The sequence below is a fragment of the Thamnophis elegans genome, chromosome 8 (assembly GCF_009769535.1).
Source record: "Thamnophis elegans isolate rThaEle1 chromosome 8, rThaEle1.pri, whole genome shotgun sequence".
Lineage (NCBI taxonomy): Eukaryota > Metazoa > Chordata > Lepidosauria > Squamata > Colubridae > Thamnophis > Thamnophis elegans.
In genome coordinates, this window is record NC_045548.1 from 15031241 (window position 1) to 15041219 (window position 9979).

Below are 9979 nucleotides of genomic sequence, written 5' to 3' on the forward strand. Positions count from 1 at the left end.
ATTTTGAGTTAAGGAAAAATTTAAAGATGGACAGATATTAACACACATGTTCCAACAGTTAAAACTTTTGAATATGTTAAGGAAGATTTTAAAAATTAAGTTTTAGCTAACACAGGCATAACAGAACTTGAAAGTATGGAATATAATAAAATTGAAAAGATTTTTAAAATGGAAATACAAAAGATAAATTAAGAAGAGCACTTGGACAAGGAGCAGTTTTGACAAGAAATCTTAGGTGATGCGTTTTTACTGGTTTTACAAAATCCTTCTGTATAGAATCTGAAGAATTGTTTGAAATGCCAAAGGTTGATGAAAGACAAATCTGACTACTGAAATGACTTAGATGTCAAGATTTGAAGTGCAAAATGCAGGAGTATGAAGTTGTATCATTTGCTCAGGAATGAATTGTTTATTTCTGATAGCTTCTAGTGGACATTTTGCTAAACCAGAACTGAAAATATATTGATCCCTGGATTGTGTGTAGATAAAAGTTAGATATAGGAAGAATAAATAAATTTATTTTTAATTTTAAAACAGGGTAAAGAGTTATGTTATCTTACACTAAGGAATGATGAAGATGGAAACTACTTTGTTATTCTTTGTTTCTGATCCCTTTTTTGTTTTTTCCTTTCTCTTGTATTTTTTAAACTTCTTTATCTTTTAGTTTAGTCTATTTATTTTTACCATGTCTATTAAAAACTTCAAAAAAAAGTATGTATATCTATGTAAAAATAGTGGCCACAATTCAATCTTTTCTCTTTACCAGAGGAGTACAGCATATCTCATTAGTACTGAAGCTATATTCAGGTGAAACTCAGGCAAAATTCTTATATTTGTCTAGTACACAGGTGTTAAACTCAATTGTGTCACATGATATATCACAACTTTTTTGCCTTTGAAGAGCCAAGGTGGCCGTGGCCTGTGCATGATGTATCCAGCCCATGGCACCCCTGGCCTAGTAGGATTTTACACTTCCTTTAATCTGCTTTAAAATGCAATCTAAATTCCTAAGGGCTGTATTCCAGGTAGTTCTTGCATTCAAATGTAGTATTAAGGATAGAGGCAGGACAGTTGAAACCGCTGCATGAACCTGTTTCATAAATATTGGTTGACTATATTTCCTCTTTCCATAGGTTGAAATTATTTTATCATTATTTTCTTATTATCTGAGAACAACATCATTCAGGACAATCTCACAAAAATGTCAACATCTCAGCTTTCTCCCAAGAGGCATTGCTAATTATGGGTTATGAGCATGCATTTGGCACATTTAAAACAATGTATCAAAGATATGGAAGCCCAGCAGAAGCTGTTGGTTCTATGTAAGAATGTTCTCCTGATAGCCAAGCCTCTGAAATGTCTTTGAATATTAGTAAAATATTAGTCAAGCCTCTTTTTACAAATTCTTACACTACATAACTGCTTCCAAATTCCAAAACCACAGCAAACTTAGCAGGCTAATACAAAAAAATCCCCTTTGAAGTGTGGACAAGAGACAATTGGTATACAGATAGTCCTCTTATGGCAAAAATTGAGCCCAACATTTCTGTTGCTAAATAAGACATTTTTGAGTTTTGCCTCATTTTTCTACCAGTTGTTAAGTGAATCACTGCAGTTCTTAGTAACATGGTTGTTAAGTTAATTTGGCCTCCCCATTAACTTTGCTTGTCAGAAGGTGGCAAAAGGTGATGACATGACCCTGGGACACTGCAACTGTCATAAAATGAGCTAGTTGCCAAGTGTCTGAATTTTTTGATCATGTGACCATGAGGACGCCGCAATGGTCATAAGTGTAAAAAATGATCTTAAGTTGCTTTTTTCAGTGCCGTTGTAACCAAACAGTCACTAAATGAACTGTTGTAAGTCAAGGACTACCTGACCTGTACCCTTTATAAGAACTTAAGTCTTACCTGGCAAGAAGCCCTGGAAGTTCTGATCATTTTTACCTGTTATCAGATCAGCATGATTCAGTTTCCTTGGACATAGCTAAATTTTGTTATACTGGCTATAACATTAGACTGATTGTCTATAAAGAATCCACCATCTATTATATTTTATTTTGTTTTATTTTAGACTTTATTTTTTACGTGTCTTTGTTTCCAAATTCTAATCAGGGACCATAGCACAAATATGTATTCATCCCTCCAATACAAAACCTGTCAAATGATCTTTTGTTCCAGGGTGCCAGAAGAAGCCAAAGCGCAGAGGTAGAAGGTGTGGGAAGAAATGTCTCTCCAATCTCTGGCATCTCTAGATAGACTATTAATATGTTTGAAGGTCAGAATGTTGTCTTATGCTGTTTATTTAATCTTAATGGTTAGATTAAAATTTTAATAATGTATGCAAGTTTAGAGAGAGAACAGCTCAAGAACAATATTTTTATCTGTTGGTCCCACTTTAGGGATCAACTTCTCTGTAGATTAATTTTATGTCTATCTGGAAGGCAATCAAAGCAAAACTTTTCTGCAGAGCCTTCAATGTATAATTATTGCTTCTATGTAAGTTGGAGCTGGACTTGTGGGTGATATCAAAGAATGATATTGGAGTCAAGAGGATTAAGTGAAAGTGATATTACCAAATTGATTGCAAAGCAATGAAGAACAGATAATTAGAATGATCATATCTTCATATTAGAAACATATGAATATGAGCGTGTTTATTGCCAAACTACATTTTATTTTTAAATATTTTCTACTTCCATTTCTTTATTATTTTTTTATTGTTTAATTATTGTTTACTGTACAAAAAAGATAAGGAAAAAAGAAAAAAAAGAAAAACATGAGGAAAAGAAATGATAATTCATCCTAATTCTTAAATGAATCATTAATCTTGATGAGAAAATAATTAAATAATTCATTTATTTCCATTACTTCAATCATGGCCAGTTAAGACAAAAAAACAAAATCCAAGATTTTAATTTGGCATTCAAAATTCAACATTGAACCGTGAACTTCTCTGGTCCTGATGCTCCGTAAGCCCATATTTTTTCATGTAGTGGTAAATCTCAAATGTTTAGTACAAAATTACAAATAACCTTTCTAAAACCATTTTAACACTCTTTAAAAGATGTCCAAATAAAACATTAATAGAAAATGCCTATATTATTTGTTCCCCAAACTCATTTTATAATTGGTATTCCAAGCCATTATCTGAAAGAATCTTGTTTGAATTAGTAATAAAATGGAATGGAAATGTAATTTTCTGTTAACCTTTCAATGGTTTAATTTCTATTCTGCACATATGCACAAACCTAAGAAGGACTGAAATCATGTGGAATCTATCTTATACAATTGTATGGCAAAATATGAGACAAACAAGAAAATCCGATTGATAGCTCCTTGACTTTCCTAAATATGAATTTTTATTTGACTCTACATATTAAGAATTAAGCCACAAAATAGCTACTCTATACCTCAGAAACCTGCTGATTTTAGTTTCTTTTTCAAAACCATTTTTGCTATTCATTTTAGAAGTACTTCTGAAATTGCCATACCCACAACCTTTTACAATACCTTGTTCAAGGTATTTGAATGAAGACAAGAGATTACAGTAAGTTCCAAGACATACTAATTACATGTATTTATAGAAATTTCTCTGAAATTTTAACCAAGTGAAAATAGTCATATTTTATTGGGTTAGTATACTTCAATACATTATTTTAAAATATTCAAGTATTCTACATTACTACAGATGTTACTCTATGTAACAAATTACGGTGCCCAAAAATCTTCATCGTCATCTTGCTCCAAAAAGAAGAAACTCACCTGAGTAAAATGAAAGAGTAATGGCAGTCTCGTGTAGCTCAAGGTATCTGGAATGACAACAGCCATATTAGTTGTGGAGTTTTTTTTTTAATGTGTCATATAGATTATGTGCTACGCAATTAATCTTATTAGCAAGCATTTTGAAAATTAAACATTAAAAAAGTGATCCTGAAGGTACTATAGAAAACTATTGCCAAAATTCTGGAGAGAGGCAGTATTGTGCACCTCTTTCACAAATCTACTTCAGAAAGTAACTGTAAATGTATCATATTAATTTTTCATACATGGTAAGTTTTATGAAAAATCTTAATTGTTGGGTTATGATACATAAGACGGGCTTCTATTTTAACATACCCGAAATAATTTTGAAAATTATATTATGCAGTCTTAAACTCTTAAGGTCCTTCAAATTCATTTTAAAAACAGTACCTTTCTGGATCAATTAATTTTTTGAAGCTTGTTATAAATGGTATCAGGAATCATGCCATCTCTAATAATATTAAATAGCATATATAAGTATTGTTTGGCAATAATGACTAATAGCCAGTGACAGTCTTATCTTCTATAACATCGGCAGTCCTCATTACAATTAGTATTTACTGAACATAAACAATTATATGGGAGAAGGGGAGCAAATGAAAATACATTTCCCATGACATAAATTACATAATTTTTGCACTTGTGCAGTGCAGGTAGTCTTTGACTCACAACAGTTCATTTAGAGACGGTTCAATGTTACATTACTTTTAAAAAGTGACTTATTACCATTTTTCACATTTACAACCATTGCAGTATCCCCATAGTCACATGATCACAATTCAGATGCTTGGCAACTGGCTCATATTTATGACGGTTGCAGTGTCCCAGGGTCATCTGGTCCCCTTTTGCGACCTTCTGACAAGCAAAGTTGATAGGGAATCCAGATTCACTAAACACCTGCAGTGATTCATTTAACAACTGTGGCAAGAAAGATCATAAAATGGGGCAAACCCCACTTAACAAATGTCTCACTTAGCAACAGAAAGTTTGGGCTCCATTGTGGTCATAAGTAAAGAACTACCTGTAATATATTGCACAATTCATTTTGAATTTATTGGATGATAGTGGTAGTCAGTTGTATTGCTGAATTATGTTCTATCTCTGAAGCACTTTTGTTTGTCTTGAGTTTCCTACTATTAAGGGCTGCTGGCTGAATGCATCTTCTAGGATTACAAGAGCATAGAATTGAGTAAAACAGGAAATGGTCAGTGTAAGTTAAGTTCTGGAAAAGTAATTCTGGGCATTTAGACCAGAACTTTGCTTCTCTCAACTGGTTCAGAACAGCTTTTAATGCTGCAACGATATGATTTTCCTAGCTAGACAACACATCCATCTTTGATCATTTTGTGTGCTTAATTTAAGATAATTTCAATGTGAAAATAACATTTTGCAGTGTAAACTTCAATAGTATCCACAGGCGGCTGTTGCAATAATTATTTTATACACATGTTATATCAAAGGAGAAGAGCATACAGCATGCCATTGCTTTCAGCATTTTGACAAAAGCAGCAACTCTAACAGACACCTATGAACATGGCAAGTAGATATTTCAAATCATAGGTGTATATGTCTGTTAGATTATTAGTGTACATTAGCATGGACCATATGTATTTGTTCCTACTTAAATTACCTGATTTATACCAATTTTTCAGCATCGTTTTTCTCCCTGCATTGAGCAGGAACATTTTCATGATTTTTTACTTGTTCTTGGGAATGAATGGCACCTCTAAGTTATTGGGAATATTACAGTAATAATACTCGATCATAGTAATTTTGGAAATTCCCTCATATGAAATAGAACATGAGCTCAGAGTTATATCAGCCATTTCTTAATTGGGTGTGTGTGTGTCTCACACTTTGCAGAGTCATGATTCCTTGAAATGATAAATGAATTTGTATGAACCATTGAAATTCAGATTACAATAAAACTATAATTAGTAATAAGAACCAATCATCTAAATATTTTTTAATAAATTGTTTATATTTTTGAAAAGATCTCAAACTTGTGTGGGTTTGAGAAATGAACACAAAAATAATGGCCTGACAAATAAGTACAAATACATTGTAAAATTAAGGCTCACTTCCTTAATAACAGCTAAGAATTCTAACAAAGATGTGTCACTACCATAAATACAAATGGGATATGTAATTCAGTCCTATACATGCTTACCATGTAAATTCCACTCAAGTCAGTGAAACTTGCTTCTGAGAGAATTGTTATAGGATTGCATAGCAATTTCCACATAAATTGGATTAGGATTGCATCTTTGGCTTCACATTCATTTGTAGGAAGAAGACATGAAGCTCATGAGATAAACCTATTTTACCAACAAAGAAAAATATTTCACCTCAAAAAGTTTTGTCTATCTGGATTTAACCTGACAAGTTATGGAGAATTTATACTTTTGCCTTACTGCAGAAAATCCAGTAAGATAGCTTTATGTAATTTCCTTTTAATCATTTCATAGATGTTTATCTATGTTTATCTAAATTGACAATTCATGTCTATCAGTCATTAACATTATCTTATTTTCTGTGACAACAGTTGCTTTTTTCCACATTGGTAAATCATTGTCTTCCTATCCCAAGGATAGGAAGTTTACTTTTATTTTCCATATAATTTGAAGACAAAAACAGAATATGTGAAAATGTTTTTTTTTAATTTCAAACAACTTTATTTCATTTTGAGTCACATATTAATAGAAATTTTATTTAAATATCTTGTAGAGTATGAAAAGTGGGAAAGCCTTACTTCTATAGATAGTATGCCACAGACATTATACATATCTTTGGCAGGTACACTAAGTAGGATGAAATATCCCAATGATCTATTAATTCATCATTTTTCTACTTAATATGGATTCCTTAATATGGAATTTGATGGTTACAATAGCACTATTTTCACAGAAGATGTTCAACAATGAACATTTCAGCTTCTCCAGGTCAGCCAAATATCAGAGTGACTGGAAATTCTGAAGTGTTTCACAGCAGGAAATAAAGCCTTAAATATGGTTGATGTTGACTTTTCCAAAATGTTATTTAATATAGATTATATGAGTTATAAAGAGAGTAGAATAGAGATGAGTGGTGAACATTCACACAAGCAGATTCATTTTCAATGTTATTTCTATTTTTTCCATGTTCTACAAAATGACTATTCCTTCTAATATGAGGCAGGAGAAATCCCATATTTTAAAACATTTTAGTCTAAAAATATTAACATCTGCAGGCTGTGTTATAGTATAATTTTATTAGCCAATAACATCCCCACTAAGGATTCATTTCCATCTTGAAAGTTAAAGAGTGTTATTTAACAGTGTACTCAGATCATACACTTTTGTGTCAAATATAAAGCCATTTCAGGCATTCTATATGAGATATATATTTCTTATAAGGTAAGCTTTCTAGATACAAATATATATTTTGTCAGAGTATGTGCTACGCTCTAAAAGTTGCTACACATGGGTTTCTGTGGGAGAAAAAGAAATGTTTCCAACGTTACCAGGTAAGCAACATAACTTTTGTTCCTGCATCAGACGTCACAATGCAGTTACGTACAGTAATATTGTCATTTCCCATTGCTTATGCCATTTTGACATCATAGCTTCAAACAGATGCCTATGAAACTACAGCTGATTAATTACTGTTAGTTGAAGAAAATTTACTATGACTAATCTATTTAGTAATACTTCTTTGCATCCAACCAGATTCATGGCCAATTCACTTGCTACAAACTATATCTCTATTTATAATGAAGCTGTGTTTCAATTACCCACTGGAATATATTCAAGATTCTACACAACACCCTTCAAGTTTTCTTGCCATTTTTCCTTCAGCATCTCTGAAGGGACATAGAAACTGCATAAAAATAGTTCAATGATGCATCATGAAATTACTAGTTCAGAGCAGAGTATGCATTGCAGTTTGCAGAAATTGAATTTAATACAATGATTGCTTCCAAGGTAAGCAACTAAAAGTAACTGTTTTCAAACATTGTCATTTTTGATACAGCTCTCCCCCCCCCCCCCCATTGCTGATATGGTAAATTTGTAGGAGTTTTTTTTTTTAAACTGAAGAAGTAGCTTCTCAATATTAGGCATATGTGAAAATAAGTGCTGAAGGTGAATACAAGGTATTGAGCCTTTTAACTGCAGAGCTGTGTGAACAGCCTCACTCCTGTACCACAACCTATTAGTGAATAAGCATGGAACACAATTCATAAATAATATTACATCCTGCATTTTATTCAATTTCATGTGACAAAAATAGTAACCTAGACTAAGACATCCATTTCAATCAGTAGATGTGTCGAGCCAACAGATTTAATAATAAAAAATATTGGATCTAGGTAACAATTCCCAGCTGGTTCAGGGAGGCTCCTAGCCCTACATGGTATCACAGTATAAAAATAAGTGTCTCTCTTCACCATGCAGAGAGGAAGGACCTAACCCTGAATACAAAGTGGGGTCAGTCTTACTGTATCTTCATCAGCCATCTTATTTACAACACTTTACATCTCTTTTTAAGATATGCACATCCTTTAGGGAGAAGAAATAACACTACATGGTACCAAACACTAAAAAATAAAGCACACCAGAAATGGACACAGATAAATAAAAACATTCATTTGCTGAAAAAAACAGCAACACTAAGCCACCTCAGTTTTCTTTGTTTTCCAATTTTGAAACACCCCAAACACAAATGTTACTCAATCATTGATAATAGAATGTGTTTTAATATACAGATGTCTGTGTGTGTATCGGTGTGTGGTATGTCTGCCTACACTCACACACACACCCCACATACATATTTAATAATATGTACATGTCCATATTTATATTTTATCTATCATTGCTGTAGAAAACAGAGCTGTAATAATTCATTGTTCATTTCAAAATAGTAACAAACCACTAGTAAGTCTTTTAAACTTTCCATTCAGTGATATGATGGCAGAGACAGTCCATCCTCTTATAGTAATGTTTTGTTGTGGTTGCACAAGAAAGAGATTGTCCTATTTTTTTTCCCCAGTCACAACTGAGAAGACCACACTGTCTGATTCTTTCTTCAGGGGCATAAACGTTGTGTGCCGTTTCCCAGCTACCCATAATGTCCCTTGAACAATTTTGTTGAACGGAGGATCCTACTGTCAGATTCCACCATGCTTGTAATGCACAAAAATGAGGTAGTACACAAAAACATTTACTGTTCAAGTTTTGATTATGCCCCAACCACACCAGCACTCTAGTTCAGAGTGGAAACATTCCCTTTAGTCACAATTTTAAACAATGCTTTAAACACATGAAAATTATATTTGCGTATTCAGAGTACATTGTGCTTTGTAGTAAATCTTAGAATATTAAATAAAACAGAGAGATTGGGAATTTGCGTACAAGTTTTTAGAATTTTTGTTTTCTGTTTTGCTTTACATACCAGTGCTATTAAGCAGTCAGCATCGAGTTTGTGGGTGGGAGTGAAAGAGACAGAACCGATTACAGCAAAATTAAGCCTACACAATGTTTTCTTTAGCCTCTCTTAGACTTGCACTGATATCACAGCCCTAAGATTAACATATCAAAGGTCTGTTGGAGGGTGGGCTTACAAAAAAGTTAAATGAATCATTTTGGTCTAAGAAATGGCAGGGCCCATTATATCCAAGAATCTGACAGTTCTTAGCAGATTTTTTTTTATTAAAAGGAGCACAGATCTTTCATACTGTTTGACCTTAAAGACAAACACAACAAACCCTTCTCCCATTTTTCCTCAAGCCAAAGTACTATTTATAAAATAGTTTACATCTTTGTTCAGATTCAAATTATAGACAAACCTCCCTAAATATAAAATACTAAAAGTGCAATAGTATAAATTAAGAGTTTGCAACCACATTATACAAACACTGCCTTTTATTGTACAGCCTTTGATAACATGAAGTGTTTTATTCACAACTGCTTATAGTGTTGTGAATAATCTACTGTAATAAGGTTTGTCTGTAACTTGTTTTTCCAACTATGAACTGAAGTTCACACTACACTTTTTCCATTTAATAGAACAACTGTCCACATAGCAGCTACAAAGATTTAAATTAAAATGGTTTGTTACTGACAGGTACTTGCACATTGAAAGCATGCTATCTTTCCCAATAAAACTTCACAATTTTGCCTGCATCAAAATAAACCACT